The sequence below is a fragment of the Tachysurus fulvidraco genome, chromosome 7 (genome assembly GCF_022655615.1).
Source record: "Tachysurus fulvidraco isolate hzauxx_2018 chromosome 7, HZAU_PFXX_2.0, whole genome shotgun sequence".
NCBI classification, from domain to species: Eukaryota; Metazoa; Chordata; class Actinopteri; order Siluriformes; family Bagridae; genus Tachysurus; species Tachysurus fulvidraco.
The window spans coordinates 24720419-24729907 of NC_062524.1; the positions used below are offsets into that span (position 1 = coordinate 24720419).

Here is a 9489-nt window from a genome sequence, read left to right on the forward strand (position 1 = left end):
AAGGACAAATCACAGGGCTACAGATCAGCACTCGTTCCTTCGCCACATATATCCATGGTAGAAATGGGCTTTGGCATCAGTGAAGCATATAGTGAACAAGAGCATCTCGAGGCCCTGCAGGGAAAGAGACACGAGCAACGTGTGACCAGGAAATGACTCACTTCAACACCATGCAGGCCAAAGGCTAATAAGTCCCACTGCGCTAAGTGCTGCAACAAGCAGCACTGTGCTAACACTGTTCCCAGTGCTTAAGAGCTCCCAGTAAAAATTTCAAATGACTCAAGGTTCCTGAGTTTAAGGAATTCACTGTGTCTTTCTCTACCATACAGTACATTAACTCCTGAGAAGCATCCTGGTATGCTAAACGTGGATATGCTAAGCGCTAGAACAGGATAAAGACTGTGCTTAGCGATTAAATACTGTAGAACTTTAGCTCACTGATGAAGGTATTATATGCTATAATAAATAATAAGTGAGACCAGTCATGATGTTAGCTGTCGGGTTAGCACATGAGAGGTTAGCATTTAACAAAGACAAGCTAATCGACTGTGTGGTGCTCTAGTTGGCCCGGTGAGTCTTTGTGAACAAATTCGACCCGATGTTTTTTTAATTAACGACCCCTGTCATTAAGGTGAAGTCTTAAAGTTATTCTTTCTCACATACATTATACATACATCCCTGATATTACAGTGTTAATACAGATACTTTGAGTTTTTTATGCACAAGGCTTTTAAGATTTTGCGTTAGTTGTACCAACCTGGCAACCGGGATCTCAATATACTTTATTAATAATTCCAATTGAAAATTCAGAAATTTATCAAAAAATCTCTCTGTATCTCTTTCTCTTTGTCTTTCCCAGCACCACCAAAGTTTTTAAGAACCCCCAGCGACCAAACGGGAGTGCAAGGCGGCGTCGCTTCCTTTGTTTGCCAGGCCTCGGGTGACCCACGACCCAAAATCGTTTGGAACAAGAAGGGGAAGAGAGTGAGCAACCAGAGATTTGAGGTACTAAGCTTATTGTTCTCAAGAAAAATGTGATGAAGCACTAATTCTCATCTTAACACTAGGTGCAGAGATTGTTCAAGTATTCATTTATTAATAGACGTTTACACACAAAAAGCCTTGACCTTGACTATTAGCTCTTGTGGTTTTGCATTTGGTTGCGAACCTCAAGCGGTTCATTGGTTCTCTGCTTCCTCATTGCTTTTCAGATGCATTTCTTTTGCTCTGCAGTATGTGTGCTGGCTCTTATTTGGCTGAAGCATTTAGATTTATTTCTTTTAATCTGCGCTTCTGCTATCCATGATAAAGCAACCCATCACACGAGGACACTGATAAGATTCCCATTAATGTGTGTGCTTGCGTGTGTGTGTGTGTGTGTGTGTGTGTGTGTTTCGCTGCCGCATTTCACTGTCACCGCTCTGCTAGCGACGGTTTGCAGCATATTATCGTTTAAGGGGACAGCCCCGGTCGGGCACTGCTGTCTAACACCAGCAGAAATCTAATCTTATCAGAGTTCATTGCACTGCCATGGCTGTATGCTCTGCATGCTAACACGCCAGATAAATAGACTAACAGCACCACGATCCCGAAGCCTCATGCTATTCCATCATGCACTTTGCCTTCCTCAGGAAAGTCATTTCCTTTCAGAAAGCCAGCGAAATCTTTTCTGTGCTCTTTTTTTTTTTTTTTTTTTTTTTTTGAGCACAGAACGAGGAAGCTTAGCCACGGCATGCTGCTGTCATGTTTTTTAATGCACTTACACCATAAAAGTGAATCCAGGATGTGGGTGTGATTTTGGCTGTGCTCCAAATCACCACGACGTCCTGTGGTACGTGTCCCGCGTCTTGCGTCTCGTCCGTCCGTTACAGCCGCATTCTGTCTTTCGTATCAGCGTCCTGCCAAAATACCACCACTCCGCTCATTCAACTTTCTCTTTTTATTTGTATTGTCTTACCTCAGCACTAAAATGGAATAAGCTCAGTCAATCATCTCAATAAATGTCATGAAAACACAGTTTCTCAGTTTTAATCTGAAGTGGCAAAGCGGGTTCTTCGACCGAAACATATTTTGATGATGGTAACAAAAGGAAAGGCAGAGACACGTTTTACATCCATGTTCTCTTTCTAAACCCCATATTTGAAAATGTACCTTATTTTCTGGAGACTAAGTCACACCGGAGATTGAGGATGAAGACACATGACCAAAAAAATCTATAAAAATCTGAAAAATAATAAATAAATTAATAGATAGATAGATAGATAGATAGATAGATAGATAGATAGATAGACAGACAGACAGACAGACAGACAGACAGACAGACAGACAGACAGATAGATAGATAGATAGATAGATAGATAGATAGATAGATAGATAGATAGATAGATAGACAGATAAATAAATAGGTTCCTGGAGTCTATTTATTAAATGTAACTTGTTATAACAATGTAATAATTGGTTATTAGTATTTATCTGTGGTGTGTGTGTGTGTGTGTGTGTGTGTGTGTGTGTGTGTGTGTGTGTGTGTGTGTGTGTGTGTGTGTGTTTGTGTGTGTGTGTTTCACCTGTCACATAATACATTGCGCCTCTCGTACCTGCAGGTGATAGAGTTTGATGACGGCTCTGGCTCCGTCCTGAGAATCCAGCCCTTGCGCACTCCTCGGGATGAAGCCATTTACGAATGCGTGGCCTCTAACAGTGTTGGAGAGATTAGCGCCACAACGCGCCTCACCGTCTTACGTGGTAGGTTTGCCGTTAAAAAGTTAACAAACGATTAATTTTTTATCCTCCTTTCCTACCAGCCTGAGCAGGTAAGATAACTGTCTCTGCGATGTTGTTGTTATTTGTCTTTATCCACACAGCCATCTATTTACTCACACAAATTATTTTCTTTTCTGCCGACTGATGATACATAGGTTCCTGATTGTAAAACAGCAGTGTCATTAAACTCTCATAGCTCTTTTTTAAGTTTGGGAGGAGAAATAATTTGTCATGGTGTGATTTTGTACAGAAGAGCAGCTACTTTGTTTTGTACAGCTGTGAGCAGAAACACATGGTGTGTATAATAATAATAATAATAATAATAATAATAATAATAATAATAATAATAATAATAATAAGAAGAAGAAGAAGAAGAAGAAGAATATTTTTTTTCTTTTTTAATATTCTTTTTAACAGCAATAATAATTATTTTTTATAATAATATATTTTTTATTCATTTATTTATTCAGTATTTAGATATTATTTATTTATTTATTTATTTATTATTATTATTATTATTATTATTATTATTATTATTATTATTATTATTTATATATATATATATATATATATATATATATATAAATATATATATATATATATAAATATATATATGCATTCTTGCCAGTCGGATACGGTTCACACGACACACTGGTGTTTTATATTTATTTATTTATTTTTTCGAAATCAGTTCCCTGTTATCGAACCAGCACAAAGAGCTTGTGTTTTGAGTCCATAAATTTATTTTCAGAACGATTTTTGATTTTGTTCCGTTTGCCAGTTTATCAGCTTCTACTACGCAGTATTTCAAGCCACAGAGTCAAGGATATATATATTCGGTGTTCTGTGATTTCATTATTTCATCATTAGCAGCTTTGGATCAGTAATTTTATGGCACATTTACAAAGAATTTTCATACAGGCTAAGAGTCTGTATTGGGAAAGCGTGCCAGCTCGAGTAGCCAAGCGTCTATTTGTTATTTTATTTTTATCTTTTTGTTTGTTTTCTGCTGTCACAATTTCAGGGTGAATCCTGGCATTGTGGTCTTGTAGCGCTGTCTCGGGAGGACTCGTATTGTACTTGCGGTAAGGAAAGAATAGGAGTTTAAATTATAGCGCTGCATTCTGGACTGGAGGGAGATAATGAGTAAAGACAGGAAGATAAAGTAGAAGAGGTGACAGAGAAGAATGTAGAGAGAGAGAAAGGGAGAGAGAATGTAAAAGAGGGAGTCTTTTTACGCAGCACTAGAAGACTGAAAAATTGCACAGTAAATAAGTTAGTACTGATCGCGTCTCTTACGTCTGTACAGAACAGAGCAGCAAAGGCATTAAAGACATTAAAGTGACACAAACACATTTATCATACGGCTCAACAGCTGTAATTTGTTATCATACATCTTCTGTATACATCTAGAGGTGTATAGATGATGACAGTTTGTAAAGGTCCGGCTCAGTTCTCCAGGCTTTCGGATATGAAACGAAGCAATATCTATGTAAAAAATTCAACAATATTCAAAAAGAGTGTGGGCACGAATTAAAGTCCGATAGCACTGCAACGAGACTGCTTCTAAAACACACACACACACACACACACACACACACAAACACACACACTCACACAAACGCCTTACCAACCACTGGAATGCCCTGAACCGATATTTAATCATAATCACGTTTTATTTGAATGCAAGTACAGAACATGCAGTACTAATTACCTAATATCTAGCCAGTAGGCAATAAACTAGCTGCACATGCATAATTAGACAAAACCAATATTAATTTTGCCCTGAGATATGAGACAGCAGGAACACGCTTGCCACTCTCACCAAACTGTATCTTGTGACAACCAACAAGAACCAAATTAAAGCAAATTTGCAATGACAAAGAAAAAAAATATCATCGGCCATAATATTTAAAACTTCTCGTCTTTCGTACATATTGTGTCTTGGACAAGGTTCAGCATGGGTTCTCTGACCAGTCTGTAGCTACACAGCTCCGCAGTGTGTTCTGACGCCTTTCTATCACAGCCAGCGTTCACTTTTTCAGCGACCTTTGGATCGGATCAGCCTTCACTACCCACACCCGTCAATGTGCCTCATGCGCCATGATCCTTGGACCACTTTGTTTGGTACTAACCACTACACCCCAGGGACATCTCACAACACCTGTTGTTTTGGAAATTCTCTGACCCAGACGTCTAGCCATAACAAAAAAATAATAATCATAAATAAATAATAAAATTTACTCAGATCCTTACGCTTGCCCGGTCTAACCCACTCTTGGTGGCACTGTAACGAGATAATCAACGTTCTTCACTTCACCTTTCAGTGGGTTTTAGTTATGGCAGATTGGTGTAACCTCAGTTTACTGTATATATTTGTATTGAGTGTCATGAGTGAGAAAAAGTATTTCATCCTATTAAAGCATCAAGATAATCCCTATCTTGTCCATGTCCAGTGTGAAACTGAAGTGGTTTGTCTATTCCGTGGGAAGGAGGTCATGTCTTATTCATAAATGTTCCCACTTGGCCGAATCTGTTGGCGCTCCGGATCGTTCCATTCAGACGGGTGGAACGGTTTGGTAATGAGCATGAACAAGGTCATTTCCTCAATGGATAATATGTAAAACAAAGCAAGAGCTCTTTTTTTCCCCTCTCCACCCCCTATTTTTCTCTGTCTCTCTCTCTCTAGCTCTGAGTAATGGAGCCCGGTGCTGGCAGTAGCGTGAAATGATGTTCTCTGGCATAGATCGTATCCTCTTTTCTTTCCTGAGCTGCACTTTTCTCAAGTAATTTCTGTGGGCAAATTGCTATTTCCACCCTTTTGTTTTCTTCCGTCTTCGATCTCTCACCACCTATTTCCTTTTGTTTTTGCCATCCTCAAGCTTTCATTCTGGCTTTCTCCACTGCTTCTGTATTTTCCCTTCCTCTCATCTTTGACCTTTCTTTGTTGCCTCTTTCATAACAAACTCGGTCTGTAGCAGGTCTTCTGAAACTAACCCCTGCTTGCTTAGAGGCCACGTTCCTCATGCTGCTGGATCTCAAAGAACACAACCAGAGCCTGAATTACTGTTAATTCGACAGACTTTCACCTGTTGTCCGTATCAGGTACAAAAGCGAACAGGGGAATTTAATCTGGAAAATGAATCCGTGGATAGCGTTGAATTTTATTAGCACAGACTTTACAACGCTGCATGTACAGTGATGTGCTCAGATTTCTGTGGCTTTGAAGTACTTGTTTGAGTGGGTTTCTTTGGACTTGCTTTTCATGGCTCTTATGTGAAATAACTCTTAACCTCACCTACACGGTTTAGGTTGCAGTGGATGTAGTTCAACTTACAAAAGCCACTAATACTGACGCTCTCACTAGTAAGTCACACCTCGGTCTATGGCAGTAAGTCAGTTCGGTCCTATGCAAGCAACTCCATTCTAGATTGTCAGCCGTATACGAGGATCCTATAGGGAACAGAGCCAATTGATGCAGTTGCATCATTACAAAAGACGCAACAACGGCTAGGAGGAGAAAATGTGCCACTGGGTTATTAGTATGCGGCCAGGATAGGGGATGATGAGGAACGCCATTAGTGATGAACTAGCAGACTCACCGAATTCATTTGCATTAAGTGCTTTGATGGAAGTATAATGAAGTCCACTACTTTGAATCTACTCGCATACGTTTATTTTTTTAAATGAGAACAGGACTGAATCGAACATCTTTTACGAGAAATTATATGGTATGACTGAACAGACGTAACACAGTCATATCTATAACCTCCGACATATGTTGGGAAATTTTAGGCAAGTTTTTGCGTTTAATCCGTTGGCACACACTGTCCCAAACAGCAGCTGCAGCTAATGCCATGATTAAAAGAGATTAGCGTCTTTCGTTTGTAGCGCTAGTTCTTTGAACCTTAAAAATATTCCCCCTCCTGTCTTCAAAGCAACAGAAGCTGCAAATGATACTCTAACCATATATTTACATTTGGTAGCTTTTTGTCATTCAATAGACGTTGTAAATTTTCCCCTAGTTCAGTCTTCCCACGCTTTGGGGAAAATGTAGTAACCTGAGAGTGTGTCAAAGTCAGGAGACCATCTGGCTTTCCGTTCATCATCTTTGGCTGATTATGACTTTATTCTACACTCCACTGTAACTCCCAGAGCAGCTGAATAAAGCTAGCTAAGACAGTGCAGTCCTGCTGAGACACATCCCACACAGGAAATGTTTATCTCTGGACCGTGTGAAGCTCAAGATCTTGGGGTCTAGGTGCAGTCTTTATTGATTGGCTCTACAGTCTATATCAGACATGGTTCTTTTTAAAGAATCAAAATACTCATAGGGATGGCAAGAACATCTATCTTTGATATGAACCCTTATGTGTAAGTTCAGATAGGGTTAAGGTTACGGTTGGGCAAGGGTTCGAGATGCTTTTGGTGGGTCTTGGTGTAGAGCTTGTCGGATAAGGACTCTTAGTTTCAGTATGAAGGTCTGGCTAAAAGTGCTAAAAGAAGTTGTGAAACTAGATAATGGTTTCCAAAGTTGTGGTTGAGAAAAAGTAAAGGATGGGACCAAGCACACATCCTTGAGGTATTCCAGTCATGGTGCGAACTGGAATCCTCTTATCCATATAATGTATCTTCAGTAAATCCATGTGAATCTGTTCCTATTGCCGCAATGCTGACAGGAAAACAAAGGCACTGCTGAAGTGTTCAAATTCATGCCTGAATAGACCACTGCCTCAGTGCTGCATGTTCACTAAAGTGAGGTTCAGCTCTCTGCATGAAAACCTTTGTAAAATTACACAGCCTGGAAATATCCTGAGTTCACAGAACACCCAGCACCGCGGTTTATCCTTCGGCTCTATAGGTGCCAGGACCCACAGAATGTGCCAAAGAGCCTGTTTGTCTCCAAACGCTGCTCATTTACGGACTTATCTACTCACCCAGGTGAGCTCTGCCTTTATGTAGTTGCAAAGTATGAAAAGCATTGAGTCGGTAAAGTGTCCAAGTCAGCATGTACAGCTGTTGAGGAGGAAGTTGGCCTTTCGAGAACGAAAGGAAGTTCATTGGCATGGTGCTGCTTTTGTGCTATTTTTTTATTCACTGCTAGGCTCTTGTGCAATATATTTACTTATTTATTTATTTTTGCTCTATAGACTGCTCCGCTTTTTTCATTACTCACAGCCTGAGCTGCATGGGCCTCAGTAACAGAACAGATAATGGCTGGTTATTTATTTCCATAATTAAAATGATCGAACCTAATCTGCTCTGACTTTATAGATCTCTGCCTAGACAAAATTTCCCCTGACTGTAATTAATAAAGGAAATGAATCATTATGCACGAGTACAGCGTCAGATATGATTTAGCTAACGGATAAGTGGATAGAACAGCAGCGTTGCGCTAAATATCACTATGCATCCCAGGAAGATAGACTTTGTTCATTATCATAGAGAAACATCTGCTGCATCTATTGACAGCTTCGAGAGAGTCGGAAAATCTCGACCGAGCAATCAGGGCGATTGTAATTTTGCGATTTTTTTTTTCTGTTCCCATCAAATTTATAGTGTATCGCCATATTTAAACGTGATGTCTCATTAGATATTTAAATCCTCTGTAATGTTAATGAGTTTTTTTTTTTTTATTACAGCACAGCATTCAGTGAAGTGTTTATTTCTCTTACAGAGTGGCAGAATTTTAAAGCTAACATTTTCCAATTTACTTTTCTAACATTGTGGAAGTGAGTTCCTTATGGTACAGTATAACAGCTACAAGGTGTCTTCTCTCTCTCTCTCTCTCTCTCTCTCTCTCTCTCTCTCTCTCTCTCTCTCTCTCTCTCTCTCTCTCTCTCTTCTGTAAATTGTCTTTGACTTTCTCCAGAATATTTTCTAAACTTGCGATGTAGCATTCCTCCGAGGGACCTTCATTGATCTTTTCCAAGTTCTCCACTGATCTGTACCTACTAATCTCTCTAAAGTGGGAGACGGTGAGTGCACTGTGTAGGCGGTTTATTGTTATCGGAGACTCAGAGTCCCTCCTCTCTCGTCGAGGTCGGCGTCACTCGTCAGAAGGTGGTGAATTATCACACCCAACTAAAGAGTTGAGAGGGCTCAAAGGTGAAGAGTACCATCCAGGCCACATGGCTCATTTCCCACTCCACCACTCAGAATTGAGCTAATGATGCTCTTGATGGAAAGTTCATCAGAAGAAGATCCAGAATAATAACAAAACATTACACATTACATGGAATGCACAAAAAGGAATACAAGTATGGTCAGAGGTGTACGCGGTGTAGGGTTGTTCAAGTCTGGACATCCACTTGAACATCGTAGGCTGGATTCTAACTCACCGGAGTCGTGAGGTCTGATGTAACCATCCAGAGAAAGTGTTGACTCAAGATACAAGAACCTTCACTGCCCTTTATCCTTGCTTCCCCGTGCCATCCTTCTGGTTCAACCGCTTGCATTATTGTTTCTTCAGGTTCTCTCAGATTCTGGTTCCCTCGTTTTACCTCTGCTTGGTACGCAGATGACAGTTTCTTTTAGCAGACAAAGAACCATACATCGAGCCCGCACCGGTGTCTTCGACATTGTTCAACATGCATTTGAAAGTAATTTCGACATTATTTTTGTCTTTGTACTAAACCATCAAAATTTCTTCAAGTAGTAATATCAAGACGTAGGCCTTTCTAGAACATTTCTGATTCTGTTCTTTCTGTTTCAAAATCAAGACAAAAA

At 39.9% G+C, this 9489-nt stretch overlaps 1 protein-coding gene across 8 annotated transcripts in view; it reads left to right on the forward strand.

Moving 5' to 3' along the window:
• Nucleotides 1-841: 841 nt before the first annotated feature.
• Nucleotides 842-9489, forward strand: part of LOC113653934 (receptor-type tyrosine-protein phosphatase delta-like) — a 96194-nt gene continuing 87546 nt past the window's right edge. For 7 of the 8 annotated variants that reach the window (XM_047816417.1, XM_047816414.1, XM_047816418.1 and 4 more), the window contains exon 1: nt 2616-2742. The gene's annotated coding sequence lies outside the window, so the exon portion shown is untranslated. Of the gene's footprint in view, nt 1006-2600; nt 2743-9489 lie in introns of those variants that run through there. The other variant, XM_047816421.1, reaches the window with a different exon arrangement.